We start from the raw sequence: 15,300 nt of genomic DNA, 5'->3' as shown, positions 1-15,300 counted from the left end.
GCCCAGAGAAAGTGCTCACTATATATAATTGATTGATTGATTGAGACTTGAGTTCTGATGCCAGCTCTGCTACTGGCTTGTTTTGTGAACTAGTGGCAGGGACAACATCCCTAGGATCTCTCTTGGTCTTACACTCTGAGCCCCTGTGGGGCAGGAATTGTGTTTGAACTGATTCCTTTGTTTCTACTCCATCAAGTGGAACAATTTAGGAACACAACCTCTTAATAAATACAATAATGATATAACTATTAGTAATGTCCATGAAAATATAATGATATGCTCTTGAGCATGACTCTGGGGGTGGGAATGAAAGTTGGAAAATGTGAGGTGGTATGGGAGACGAGAAGAGAGGAGGACTGCAGCTTCATCTGTCATGAAAATCCGTCGTCTCTCTTCAATCAGTCTTTCCTTCCTTCCTTCCATCCTTCCTTCCAATCATTCGTTATCCATAGATCCATCCATCCATCCATCCATCCATCCATCCATCCATCCATCCATCCATCCATCCTTCCGTTCAGAGCACAGGCTTGGGAGTCAGAGGTCGTAGGTTCTAATCCCCGTTCTGCTACTTGTCTGCCATATGACCTGGGGGAAGTCACTTCACTTTTCTGTGCTTTGGTTACTTCATCTGTAAAATGGGGATTGAAACTGGGAGATCAATGTGGGACAGGGACCGTGTCAAACCTGGTTACCTTGTACCTACTCCAGCATTTGGAACAGTGCTTGACACATAGTAAGTGCTCACCAAAGACCATAATTGTTACTATTACTATTATAAATGGTATTTATTGACCACATCCTGGGTGCAAAGCAGTGTAGTAAGCTCTCAGGAGAGTTGAAAAGAGATAGAATTGTATTGTTCCTCCTCTCTAGGAGATTATGATCTAATGCGGGAGCTAGACACAGAATAAATTATGTAGAGGAGGAAGGAGAGAAGGGAAAGATGAGAAAGTGGATGAACGCTTGATTCCAGAGTACAGTTTATAAAGTCAGTGTGAACAGACCTTCAGCGGATTTGCAATCAGGACAAGTCAGAAGAAGCAGCGTTGCCTAGTGAGTAGATCAGGGACCAGGGATTCAAAAGGACATGAGTAACGATCCCGGTTCCACCATATGTCTGCTGTGTGACCTTGGACAGTGTCGCTTAACTTCTCCGTGCCTCAGTTCCCTCATCTGTAAAATGGGGATTGAGATTTGAGCCCCACGGGGGACATGGACTCTGTAACTACTCCAGCACTTAGTATAGTGCCTGATATGTAGTAAGTGCTTCACAAAGGCGATAAGAAAAACTTACAGATGTCTGCTTGACTGACAGATTGAGTGTTTCAGGTTGTTAATTCGACAAAGGTGAAACCATTCACAGTGGCTGAAGACTGTCGTTGGAAACTGGAACCGTTGGGACGTTGGGATGCAGATGCTGCTTTTTCCACAGGAACCCCGAGAGCTGGCACGACCGCTGATGTTACAGGGACGTGTCCTTGTCTCCCAGGAGCCTCAGAAACCACATGACCAGAGGGTACCTGGCTTGTCCAGGCCCTGAGGTCCCTCGGTAGGGCCCCGAGTCATCATCCAGTGATCCCCCTCGTAGCAGCTCCTTGTTTATCTACAGGGAAGGGGGCTGTCTGGAGAGCTTCTCAGGGTCTGAGGGGGAGCGGAGAGAGATCAAAGACTTCTCTATGTTCCTTCCTGGCTGACCGAACCCAGGAGTCTGAGGAGATAGAGGGGATCAGCCCAGCCCTGTAGAAGTCAGCGACCCCCAGCCCCACCCCGCCCCGGTGAGAGTGACCGGGGTTGAGTGGGATGGAGAGGTGTGGGGCACGAGGATGAGGATGGATGAGATGGAGCCAGTCTAGGGCCTACTTTTGGGTTCATACCAGTGCCGCGACCCCCAGCGGGGCAGGGGTGCTAGCAGGAGGGGAAATGTTTTCAATTTCAGTAACCCCTAACCATCACACAACTCTCCTTCTTCTTCCTCAAATCTTGCTACCATGCCAACCACCCGCCGAGCTACGGTGCTCCAGAACAGTTTCAGCACTGTGGACAATCAATTTGGCCTTCAGTGGGTCCCAGAATCCCTAACAGAGGCTAAATGACAGGCAGGACTTAGAGAGTGTGCCAACCTGACCGCAACTGGCACTCTCAGCAATTTCTCCCTGTGAGAGTTTTTCCCAAATGTTGGGAGAAGACAAATAGTGAGAAAGGTTGCAATCCCTGCCCTCAAAAATTTTTCAGCCACGGTGCTAGAGGCCCGCTGTAGGGTAGGGACCGTCTCTATATGTCACCAACCTGTACTTCCCAAGCGCTTAGTACAGTGCTCTGCACACAGTAAGCGCTCAATAAATACGATTGAATGAATAGGTTGACACACTAAAATTTACTATTAATTAATCTTGAATCATATTTGTTGAGCGCTTATTGTGAGCACTAATTATCCACGGTAGTCCACCACCAAGGTGCCCAGCGTGTACATGCCCTCCACGTCCAAGGCGCTGTAGGTGCGCATGCCATTCAGGTCGTGGCTGGGGGCGGCGTAGGCGTCTGTGTTGCCCCCGAAGCCCTTGTAGTGGTGGCGCACATCGTAGTCCAGGCTGAATATGTTGTTCCAGATGAACATCTGCATCTTGGTTTCCTTCCTGGGGTTGATGGCCATCACGATCCCGTCGATCCCGCCATGGACCCCCGATGTCTGAAGCTATGAGGTCACTGTATACCTGGAGGGAGCAGGGGCTCGGCTCAGGGAGCCAGTCTCCGGGGCGGATGCTGCTGGTCACTCTGTGGGCTCAGGTGCTGAGAGGCGGTGTTGGGGGGGACTGACGCCAGCTGCCCACCCGCAACCCCCCACCCACACAGAACCATCTCCTAGCCCTCGACGTACCTTGAAGTTGGCTCGTTGCATCAGCAGCCGTTCAGGAAACTTCTTCCGGGGCAGCTCTCGCGTCGTCTGCAGCTCCTCGTTCCAATCCCGCGTCTGATGGGTGGGGGAGGGGAGGTGGGAGGGCAAAGGTCAGGGGGCCAACACTCTGAAGGGTGCGGCCTGCACTCCACCTTCACCTCGCTGGGTTTTCAGAGGGGTGATGCCAAGGCTCTGACAGGGATCCACGCCAGGGAGATGGGGAGGGCAGACACTGCTCTACCCAAACCCCCACAGTCACTCCCGCAGACGAGGTTAGGCCCAGGCCCTGCCCCCTTCAACCTGGAGCCGCAGTGTCAAGCCAGGGTGAGTGGACAGGCCTTGGGAATGCCTGGGTGCTGATCCCACGGGGCAGTGGGCGAGGAGTTTGGACAGGCAGGCACCCGTCCAGGGATGTGCTCCTCGTAGCCCAGCCACGAGGTGTAGGTGTCCTCAGCCCGCACGCAGTCCATGGCGTACTGGGCCTGCGGCGCCATCCAGCTGGACACCTGGAATGGGGTGGCGATCTTCTCGAAGGGGTGGGGCTGCACCCTGCAGTCAGAGTTGGGGGGGGAGGGGGCAGAGCCAGCAGCCCCAGGGCACGAGAACGTTTCTCACCACTTCTGCCCTTCACCGAGCCCAGAGGCTCCCAACATACCCCAGTGCAGCCCAGCTCTTAGGGATCATTTTCTCCAGCTAGTCGGGGGCCCCGGCTCCCACCGCCTCCCCACCCAGTACAGAGAGAAGGGACGGAGACCCGATGCTAAGCCCTTCCCCTCCCCAGGACCTGGACAATGGGCCGCGCCAGACCACTTGGGGGCCAAACCCTCAAGCGGGTGTTGCTACGAGGCCATGGCCATTGGCTCCCCGCCCCCAGGCGCGGGATGGGGAAGGCCTCCGCGTACCTTTTCTTCAGCAGGGCAATAACGGTTTTTTGAAGGCTGGGCTGATCTGGTTGAGGAGCTCCACCAAGGAGTGGCTGAGGAACTGGGGGCTGGAAGGCTTGTGATTGAAGCTGTACGCCTTCGACCTGCAGGGGTAAATGGCGCATTCACCTCCCCTCCCACCCCGGCTGCCCCCAGACCATGAGTCCAGAGTCCGTCCGAGGAGACCCCCACTCACTGGTTTAGGTAGAAGCCGCGGATGGAGGCAGTGATGCTGAAATGGCGGTCCTCGGCCGTGACCACGTACAGGTAGACCAGGTCCCCGTGCACCTTGCGGTTGCCGGGTGGTGGGTTCCAGCCGTTCATGGTGAGCAACTTGAGGCACTGCAGGGGCTGGGGAGGCGGGGGGCATGGGCATCAGGGGAGGCCGGCCGAGGCTGTTGCCCGTCCCCTAAATCCCCACCCACCGGGGGTCGTTGCCGTCCACCTCCGACGCAGAACCCAGTTCCCGCAGCCGCCCTACCTTCCAGTCGCGGTTCTAGGGCTGCAGGACGGACAGCGGACGCTCCTTGCTCCCGGGCAGGATGTGCTCGGGGGTCGTATAGGCGATCTGCTCCAGCTCCCCGACCTTCTTCTTCCGCTTGCCGCTGTCTGTGCGGGTGGAGGCTGCCATTAGCGCCCTACCGCCGCCCACACGGGGCCAGAGCAGGCAGGAGAAGCCCTCCGTCTCCCACTCCCAGAGGACCCCGCCGACCCCCCAACAGCTCGTACAGCCAGGCTCGTCTTCAGTGAAGACACTCAGGAAGGACAGCTAGTTGCAGTCCAGGCCGCTGAAGGCGTCGGACGGATTCAGGCTCTTCAGCAGGCCCCGGATATGGCGCACGTGAATCAGGGCCTCGAGGACCGTGTAGGGCTCTCGGGCAGGGAAAGAGCCGGAAGGGGGCTGATGGTCGGGGCCGGGGGAGGCTGGGGACACGGCGAAGATGATGTAATTCCAGAATCTCCCCCAACGGGCCAGAGATGCAGACCCGCGTGGCCCCAGGATGACCGGCGTCCCAAGCCCTTTACCCACCCCCGCGTTGGGGAGCCAGGCCGCCTACCCTCTATTCCGGCCCCGGACAGCGTAGGATGAGGGGAAGGGCTTGCTTTCCACCACTCGGAGCGATGCCCCCTCCTGCAGCCCCTCGATGGTCTTGAGCTCAGCGAAGTTGTCTAGGATGTTGCCGTCCAGCTGCAGGGAGAAACAGGTGCGGTGGCAGTTGTCTTCGCGGTCCATGAGCACCGGCTGGATCTGCTGCTCCATCTCCTGCGGAGAGACCTGCAGCCAACAGGGCCAACAATCAGGGTCCGGCCTGGGTGCCCCCTCTGCCCACTCACATCCTGCCCCAAAGCCTCTGACCCTTAGGTCTCTCCTCCTCTGGGAAGGAAAGAGGACGAGCAGGAGCAATTTGCCCTTGTTTTTGAAGGGGGAGGGACTGGGTTGGCATGGGTCAGGGTTCTAGATAGACCTTGCCTCCTGGTCGCCATCACCCTCGGAGGCTAGGCTCGGTCCTCTCCACCTTAAGTCACTCCACAGCCCCGGGCAGGCTGGGTTGACTCAACCAAAGTGCTCTCCTCAACAGTGGTGCAATGGCTAGGGCTCAGCCAAGGGACGTCCTCTCTGCCTGCGGTTGCCGCCCCTGACTCCATTTTGGCTCTCTTCTCACCCACAGGCCAGCCGCCCTTCTCCTCCCATCACCCTTCCATACCTGTAGGGAAAAAGGCTTGATCCTAGGCACGAAGATCTTGACGGTGAAGCCTGTGCCATGGATGTTGATGAACTCCTCGTCGCTCGGCTGCCCGTCCCCCTCCTCCTCCTAGACATGCCCATTTTCCCGCGGCTCCTCCTCTTTTCCGTTCTCGTTGCCCCCATTCACCAGCACCAGGACCGGCAGGAGCTCTGCCCGTCGGTAAAGGGAGTGGAGAGGGGAGTTTAGGGGGCCGTTGAGGCCCAGTGACCGAGACTGCACAGACACGCCCGTCTCACGGGATGTTCTGTGAGCCTGCCTATCGGGCAGCGCCCTGGCAAAGGGGAGAGTCCATTGGAGGCGCGCAGAAGACCGTCCCCGTGACCTCCACCTCCACCTCTCAGAAGCACACCCTCCACCCACCCAAGGAAGCAGCTCTATGGACAGGGAAGCCCCAGGACAGCCACCGTCCCGATTCGCTGGAGAGTGGATTGGTCCGTTGGAAATGGGGTGGGACTGACTGCCAGGAGACCTGGGCCTGAGCCCCTGGTCCACCACAGATCTACCGGGTGGCTGTGTGCAAGTCATTTAGCCTCTCTGGGCCTCGCTTTCGTCCTCTGTAAAATGAAGGACAACAAACTGAGAGCCCCTAACCGTCCCGCCCCCACCCCCCCACCAATATCACCCGGCTCCTCTGGGTCCTTCGGGCCAGTATCACCCACAGGCCCTGCTCAGGCTCTGGGCGAGGATGGATGGATACTGCTCTCCCCGCAACCCTTCGATACCCACCCACAAGTGTTCCCAGAGAGGTCCCAGGCAGTAGTACTAAGCATTAGGAGAGTAATAATAATAATAGTAGTACTTGTTAAGCTCTTACTCTGTCCCAAGCACTGTCCTAAGTGCTGGGGTAGATACATGTTGAGCAGGTTGGATACAGCCCTTGTTCCACATGGGGTTCACAGTCCTAACCCCCATTTTACAGATTCACTCATTCATTCATTCAATCGTATTTATTAAATGCTTACTGTGTGCAGAGCACTGTACTAAGCGTTTGGGAAGTACAAGTCGGTAACATATAGAGATGGCCCCTACCAAGCAACGGGCTCACAGTCTATAAGGGGAGATGGATAAGAAAACAAAACATGTAGACAGGTGTAAAAATCATCAGAACAAATAGAAGTATAGCTATATGCACATTATTGACAAAAAATACAATAGTAAATATGTAAAAGTAAAATAAATGGAGTAATAAATATGTACAAGTGCTTTTGGGAGGGGAAAGAGGTAAGGAGGGGAGGATGGGAAGGAGAGGAAAAAGGAGGCTCATTCTGGGAAGGCCTCCTGAAGGAGGTGAGCTCTCGGTAGGGCTTTGAAGGAAGGAAAAGAGCTAGATTGGCGGATGTGTGAAGGGAGGGCATTCCAGGCCAGGGGAAGGACGTGGGCTTGGGGTCAACGGCGGGACACGCGAGAAGGAGGCACAGTGAGGAGCTTAGCGGCAGAGGAGCAGAGGGTGGGCTGGGCTGTAGAAGGAGAGAAGGGAGGTGAGGTAGGAAGGTTCGAGGTGATGGAGAGCCTGGAAGCTGAGAGTGAGGAGCTTCTGCTTGATTCGTAGGTTGACAGGCAGCAGCTGGAAATTTTCGTGGTGGGGAGTAAAATGCCGAGAGCGTTTCTGTACAAAGATAATCCGGAGAGCAGAGTGAAGTATAGACTGAAGTGGGGAGAGACAGAAGGACGGGAGATCAGAGAGGAGGCTGATGCAATAATCCAGTCGGGATAGGATGAGAGATTGAACCAGCAAGGTAGTGGTTTGGGTGGAGAGGAAAGGGCGGATATTGGCGAAGTTGTGGAGGTGACACCGGCAGGTTTTGGTGATGGATTGGATGTGAGGAATGAACGAGAGAGCAGAGTCGAGGATGACACCTAAGTTGCGGGCTTGTGAGACGGGAAGAATGGTAGTGCCATCTACAGTGACGGGAAAGTCAGGGAGAGGGCAGGATTTGAGAGGGAAGATAAGGAGTTTAGCCTTGGACATATTGAGGTTTAGATGGCGGGCAGACATCCAGATGGAGATGTTCTGAAGGCAGGAGGAGATACGATCCTGGAGGGAGGGAGAGAGAGCAGGAGCAGAGATGCAGATTTGGGTGTCATCAGCGTAGAGATGATAGTTGAAGCCTTGAGAGCGAATGAGTTCTCCAAGGGAGTGAGTGTAGATAGATAACAGAAGGGGACCAAGAAATGACCTTTGAGGAGCCCCCTACAGCAAGAGGAGGAGGAGCCCACAAAGTAGACTGAGAATGAACGGTCGGAGAGATAAGAGTAGAACCAGGAGAGGACGGAGTCTGTGAAGCCAAGGTTGGATAGAGTGTTGAGGAGAAGGGGGTGATCCACTGTGTCAAAGGAAGCTCAGAGGTCGAGAAGAATTAGACTAGAGTAGGAGCCATTGGATTTGGCAAGAAGGAGGTCATTGGTGACCTTTGAGAGTGCGGTTTCATTACCGTATAGGGGTTGGAAGCTAGATTGGAGGGTGTCTAGGAGACAGTTAGAGTTGGGGCTTTCAAGGCAGCGAGTGTAGACTACTCATTCTAGGAGCTTGGAAAGGAAGGTTAGGAAGGAGATAGGACAATAACTACAACGGTCAGTGGGGCCGAGAGTTTTTTTAGGATTGGGGAGACATGTTCATGTTTGAAGGCAGAGGGGAAGGAACCAGTGGAGTGTGAGCAGTTGAAGATGGGAGATAAAGAGTGGAGGAGGGAAGGGGCGAAAGATTTCATAAGATGAGAGGGAATGGGGTCTGAAGCACAGGTGGATGGAGTAGCACTTGAGAGGAGGGAGGAGATCTCATCTGAGTATACTGCCGGGAAGGATGGGAAGTAGCGGAAAGGGTTGAGAGTGGAGGGGATGGAGAATGGGGAGGGGTGACTTTGGGGAGCTCAGACCTGGTGGTGTTAATTTTCCTAACGAAGAAAGATGCCAGATCGTTGGGGGTGAGGAATAGAGGAAGGGGAGGAACAGGGGGCCTGAGAAGGGAGTTAAATGTACGGAAGAGCTGATGGGGATGATGGACATGTGTGTCAGTCAGGGTGGAAAAATAGTTTTATCTAGCTGAGGAGCGAGCAGAGTTAAGGCTGGAACGTGTAAACGTAAAGTGAACAAGTTTGGCTTGGCGTTTAGATTTTCGCCAGCAGCATTCAGCAGCTCGAACATAAGAGCGAAGAAGGCAGAGGGTGGCCAGTTATCCAAGGCTGTGGGTTAGTGGTACGAGATCAGCGAAAGCAAAGGGGAACAAGCGAACTGAGTACAGAATGGAGTTACGAGCAGTACTCTGGTCATCAAGATTGGGTAGAGAGGATAGGGAGGCGAGGTGGGGTGTGATACGCTTAAAAAGATGGATGGGGTCGAGAGGGCGGAGGTCTCTGTGGGGTAGTAATATAGATTTACAGCGAGGAGGAGTGTGAGTGAGGAGGTAGGTTAGAAGGTTGTGATCAAAGAGAGGGATTTCAGGGTTGATGACGTAACCGAGGATCAGAGAAGTTAAATGACTGTCCCACGGTCACACAGCAGGCATGGGGTGGAGCCGGAATTAGAACCCAAGTCCTTCTGACTCCTGACTCCCAGGCCCTTGCTCTATCCACTTTATAACGCCATGAGAGATACATTCCTTGCCCCTTCTAGAAGGAAAACAAGAATGAAAAGATGACTATGCCATCATTGCATGCCATTTTACAGATTAGGAAACTGAGGCCCAGAGAAGTGAAGCGACTTGCCAAAGGTCCCACAGCTGCAAAGGAACAGAGTGAGGATGAAAACCAAAGTTCCCTGGCTCCCACTAAGCTATGCTTGGGAGAGTACAATAGAACAAAGCTGGTAGATGTGTATGCTGCTCTCAAGGAGCTCAAAGTCAGGAAGAGAACTCCTGGGCCCATGATTGTTGCACGAACCGAGGATAGAAATGAGTTTATTCGCGTTTGAGTTAGGTGAAGTGGAAATGAATCGGGAAATGTGGTTGGAGGAGGTGGGATTTTAGCAGTGCTTGGAATTTGAGAAGACCTGTGCCCTCTCTGATTTTGAGTGGATAAGGGAGGTAGTCCAAGACTAAGATGGAAAAGGGAGAATCGATCGTAACAACTAGAAAGTTGCTTTGAGAGCTGAGAAGACTAGTTGAACGATGGAAAGAAGGTGAAGTGCAGCCATAGGGTGGAGAGCCTTCAAGCCGATTGTGAGTAATTGTTGCTTGTGAAAAGACACAACTTGTCATGAGAGGAGGTTGAGGAGAGGAGAAGACGTAGGCTGAGTGATGCATTAGGAAAGGACTAGATGAGTTATGAGGTATGCTTGTGTTTGTGTGTGTACAAATGTGAATGCAGAAATGTGAGCAAATGGAATCAGTTTGATTTATATGTGGGTGGTTTTTTGTTGTTTGCTTTATGGTATCATTACGTGATTATTATATGCCAGGTACTGTATTAAGCCCTGGGGTGGATACAAGCTAATCAGGTTGGACACAGTCCATGCCCCACATTGTGCTTTCAGTCACAATCCCTAGTTTACAGGTGAGGTAACTGAGGCACAGAGAAGGTAAGTTACTGGCCCTAGGTAATGCAGGGGACAAGGGGCGGAGAAAGGATTAGAATCCAAGTCCTTCTGTCTACCAGGTTCATTCTCTGTGCACTAAATGGATGAATTTATGTATAAAGGAACTTCTTGTTTGACTCGAAAACCACCGAAAAAATTTCACAACAGTCATGTTCATATCTTTATGCTCTCCGACATCTCTTATCCCCTATTCCTTTTAGTTTCAGTCTTCTCAACCAAAAATAATACTCTTGATATTTGTTACGTGCTTACAGTGTTCCAAGTAAAGTGTTAAATACTGGCGGAGATTAAGAATAATCTGGTAGATTCACAAGGGATTCACAGACTAAGTAGGAGGGAAAACAGGAATCTAATCCTCATTTTACCATTGAGAAAACTGAGGCTTCAAGGAATTGTCACTGTCCCATGGCTATGCATCCGACAAGTGGTAGATATGGGATTAGAACCCAGGTCCTCTGACTCCCAGGCTTGTGTTCTTCACAATAGCACCCTGCTTGTAAACAGTTCGAAGCTTGGTGCTTCCATTAGACTGGAAGCTCCTTGGGGGGAGTGATTACGTGTCCTCTGTAGGTCCTCAGTAAATAGAATTGATTGGCTTAGTTCTATTCCTTCTCCAACAACATCAATGTCTCTAAATTGAAGTCTTCCCTCACTCTTCCTGTGCAGGGAGTCGACATCATTTCCCAGAAATGTTCAATGTCTCCACGGTGAACTGAGAGAACATTTTGAATTCAATAAATATCTCCTCTCCATACAGAATCACCAGAAAGTGTCCTGTCAATTGCTTCACTCATCCCATCAATGGACTCTACCTTTGGCTCTTCCCTAATCCATTGCAGAAAATCAATGCTGCCTTCCAAAAATGCCAAACGTCTCCACGGAGAGGGAATTCTTCCGTCTAGGTGTCTCGGAGTTCCGGGAGCTGCAGCTGGTCCACACCGTGCTGTTCCTCCTGCAGTACCTGGCGGCCCTGAGGGGGAATCTTCTCATCGTCGCCGTCACCTTCCTCGACCGGCTCCTCCACATCCCCATGTACGTCTTCCTCAGGCACCTGTCTGTCCTCGACCTCTGCCTCGTCTCCGTCACTGTCCTGAATCCGTCACCATCTCCTTCATTAATAGCAGCTCCATCTCCTACCTGGACTTTGTGGCTCAGCTCTAACTGTTGGTCTTGTTTGTCGCTTAGGGGTACTTTCTCCTCACGGCTATGTCCGACGGCTCCTATGCTGCCATGTGCCTCCACCTGCGTTACGACGTCGCCATTAACAGAGTAACCTGTGGGAAGATGGCCGCCATCTCGTGGCTCAGTGGGGTCCTGATTGGAGACTTGTTTTCAGCTCCGAACATCTCTCTGTCCTTCTGTAGGTCCACCATAGTCCAATAGCTTTTCTGCGACGTCCCCTACCTGCTGAAGACCATCTGCTCCAAGGACCATGTCGCCGTTCTCGTGAACATCACCACCGGGGTAGCTTTAGCCTTCGTCTGATTCATTCTCATCGTCGTATCGTATGTGCGCATCTTCTGGGCCTTGCTGAGGATGCCGGCCGCCGAGGGCCAGGCCAAAGCCTTCTCCACTTGCCTGCCTCTCCTCGCTGTTGTAATCACCATTTCGACAGCCATCACCGCACATCTTAACCCACCCTTGGACTCCTCCTCGACGCTGGACCTCCTCGTGTCCGTGTTCTATGCAGTGGTACCCCCTGCTCTGAACCCCTTCATCTACAGCCTGATGAACCGGGACATGAACGCCGCCATCGGGAGAGTCCTAAAGAGCAGATTTTCCTACCCTTTTCCCTGGAAAAAAACCTCTCCTTGTGTTGGTATTGCCATCGCTAACCTCAGTAAGACACCCAACAGAAGTGTGCATATGAACAGTTGTCTTTTCTGGCTGCAAGGAGGCTTTCTCAGAGTCTGGAGTGATGTCTGATAAGATCAGTGAGTGATGAACAATCCTGCTTTAGAGGGCATTGCTCTGGGGTCGATACAAGCTAATAGGTTGGATCCAGTTTATATCCCACAAGTGGCTTAATCTTCATTCCCATTTTACAAAATAAGGACCTGAAACCCCAGAGAAGTGAAGTGACTCACCCAAGGTCCCACGGTAGACAAGTGACAGATCCGGGATTATCACCCAGGTCCTTCTGACTCCCTGGCCTGAGCTCTAACTACCTGTCCACGGTGCTTCTCTTGGGTAAGTCATTTAACCTTCAGAATTAACAAAAGTATTTTTTCCTTCCCTGACCACTGAAGCAGTACAAAATCTCAGTCTCACGTGATGTGGAAAAATTCTCTCCTTGTGTTGTATTCGTTGGTATCGATGTCTTCTTTTAAATAAAGTTTATCTATCCGACTTGCTACTTTTCCTTTCTGAGAGTGAAAGAGTTATCAGTGCTGTCACTTGTGAAGTGAAGTAGTGTGATCTAGTGGAAACAACATGGGCCTAAGAGCCATTCATTCAGTCATTCGCCTGGGTAGACTGTAAGCTCATCCAAACTGCCAAACCTGTGCCAAAGTTCCAGAACAAGGCAGGCGGCTTCCTGGTAGTCATGGTTTGACAGTGGATAATAATAATAATAATAATAGTAATAAGAATAAAACTTGTTAAGCCCTTACGACGTGCCAGGCACTGTACTAAGCACTGGGGTGGATACAAGCCAATCAGAATGGAGGGGCTTGTGATGGTTGGGGTCATTACACTGGACAACGCCCCCCTCCTGCAGGCCCCTGGCACGGTCGGGGAACACGGATCCGGTCTGAACCCCAACATAGGTCCCGAGTGTGAGCATCTCCCAGGACTGGCTCCGACTCTTCCATCTGCCTCCTTGTCTCTCCCTGTCCCTCCACCCCCGTCCACCAAAGTCACTGTCACTGGGGCAGCGTGGGGCTGAGGGGCCCTGATCTCCATCTCCCCTTGGTCTTCTGGGTGGGGTAGATCACGAAGTCTCCAAGATGTGCTTAATCAACTGCAGTGATACACTACTGGATGGATGAATGAATGGATGAATGGATAGATGTTTGGATGAGAGGAGATGGATCTGAGCAGTTGGATCCTGCCCAAGGATCTTTTACTCCCCTTCTCCCAGCGGTCATACCCCCCCTAAGAGTGTACATTGTTCTCCACCTCTTCAAAGCTTTACTTAATGTTATCTCCTCCAATAGGCTTTCCCTAAATCCTCTTTTCCTTCTCTTCCACTCCCTTTCTGCTTTGCCCTGACTTGCTCACTGTATTCATCCCCTCCCAGGTCCACATCACTTATGTCCATATCCATAATTTATTTATTCATACTAATGAATACTACCTGTCCCCCAAGCCAGACTATAAGCTCACTGTAGGCAGAGAATGTGTCTGCTACATTGTTATACTATACTCTCCCAAGTGCTTAGTACAGTGCTCTGCACATAATAAGCACTAAATAAATCGGGTTGACTGACTCCTAAATTATTTTTATCATCATCATCATCATCATCATCATCATCAACTTCAATCAAAAGTATTTATTGACCACTTACTATGCACAGGGCACTCTACTAACATCTTGGGAGAGTTCGATACAACAAAATCAGCCAGCACGTTCCCTGCCCATAGCAAACTAGCAGTCTAGAAGACCACTTAATTGAATAGTTGGTTATCACACGGGGTAAAATCACCCAGACCTGGTGCAGTTGGGCGGCTGAAATGTCTTGGATAGTAGATCGGGATTCTACAGGCTATCCCTCTTAGTCCCAATACTTTAGGAAAAATCAAAGCAATGCAGGGAATCACTGTGGTCCATCCATCCGGATTCTAATCCCGGCTCTGCCACTAGTCTGCTGTGTGACCTTGGGCAAGTACCTTCATTTCTCTGGCTCTCAGTTACCTCATCTGTAAAATGAGGATCGAGACTGTGATCCCCACGTGGGATAAGGGACTGTGGCCAACCCTATTTGCTTGTATGCACCCGAATGCTTAGTACAATGCCTGGCACAAAGAAAGCGCTTACCAAATACCACAATAATGAAGATACCCCAAAAAAGCAATTACAAGATCCCTCTAAATATAATTCTGCAAGACTCTTCAGGGGGTAGCTGGATCTAACCCAGGAATCATAAATTCATGGGCTCCTTTTCATAAGCATAATTAATTAGCATGACCATGATTATCAACATTATCATTATAGTCTTTAAGAGTTTACATGCAAAATTTTGCACCTACTTCATTAGTAAAATTAACACCATCAGTTCTGAGGTCCCAAAAGTTATCCCTCCCCTTTCTCCATCCCCTCCGCTCTCAACCCTCTCCGCTACTTTCCCATCCATACCACCAATATCTTCAGATGAGATCTCCTCCCTCCTCTCAAGTGCCACCCAATCCACCTGTGCTTCGGAGCCCATTCCCTCTCATCGTATAAAACCTCTCACCCCTTCCCTCCTCCTCTCCTTAACTTCCATCTTCAACCACTCACTCTTCACTGGTTCTGTCCCCTCTGCCTTCAAACATTCCCACGTCTCTACCATCCTAAAAAGTCCTTTCTTATCCCACTTCCCCTTCTAGTTATCGCCCTATCTCCTTCCTACCTTTCCTTCCCAAACTCCTAGAACGAGTCGTCTTCACTCGCTGCCACGAATTGCCCAACTCCAACTCTCTCCTAGACCCCCTCCAATCTGGCTTCCGTCCCCTACACTCCACCGAAACTGCCCTCTCAAAGGTCACCAATGACCTCCTTCTTGCCAAATCCAATGGCTCCTACTCTACCGTAATCCTCCTCTACCTCTTAGCCGACTTCGACACTGTTGACCATCCCCTTCCCCTCAACACGCTATCCAACCTTAGCTTCACAGACTCTGTCCTCTCTTGATTCTCCTCTTATCTCTCTGGCCTTTCATTCTCAGCCTTCTTCGCCGGCTTCTCTTCCCCCTACAATCCCTTACTGTAGGGGTTCCTCAAGGGTAAGTTCTTGGTCCCCTTCTGTTCTCCATCTACACTCACTCCCCTGGTGAACTCATTCGCTCCCACGGCTTCAACTATCATCTCTACTCTAATGACACCCAGATCTACATCTCCACCCCTGTTCCCTCTCCCTCCCTCCAGGCTCGTATCTCCCCCTGCCTTCATAACATCTCCATCTGGATGTCTGCCCGCCATCTGAAACTCAGCATGTCCAAGACTGAGCTCCTTATCTTCGCTCCCAAGATCCTGTCCTCTCCCTGACTTTCCCTTCATTGTAGAT

The 15,300-nt window shown here is 51.7% G+C and overlaps 1 pseudogene; it reads right to left on the bottom strand.

Annotated features, from left to right (window-relative positions):
• Nucleotides 1–2,428: 2,428 nt before the first annotated feature.
• On the bottom strand, nt 2,429–11,126 carry LOC119923228 (annotated as a pseudogene).
• Between the last annotated feature and the right edge of the window lie 4,174 nt (nt 11,127–15,300).

The sequence above is a fragment of the Tachyglossus aculeatus genome, unplaced genomic scaffold, assembly GCF_015852505.1.
Source record: "Tachyglossus aculeatus isolate mTacAcu1 unplaced genomic scaffold, mTacAcu1.pri scaffold_158_arrow_ctg1, whole genome shotgun sequence".
In the NCBI taxonomy this organism is placed as follows: domain Eukaryota; kingdom Metazoa; phylum Chordata; class Mammalia; order Monotremata; family Tachyglossidae; genus Tachyglossus; species Tachyglossus aculeatus.
Note: the sequence above shows the minus strand (reverse complement) of the source record. Positions and strands in the feature narration are given on the sequence as shown.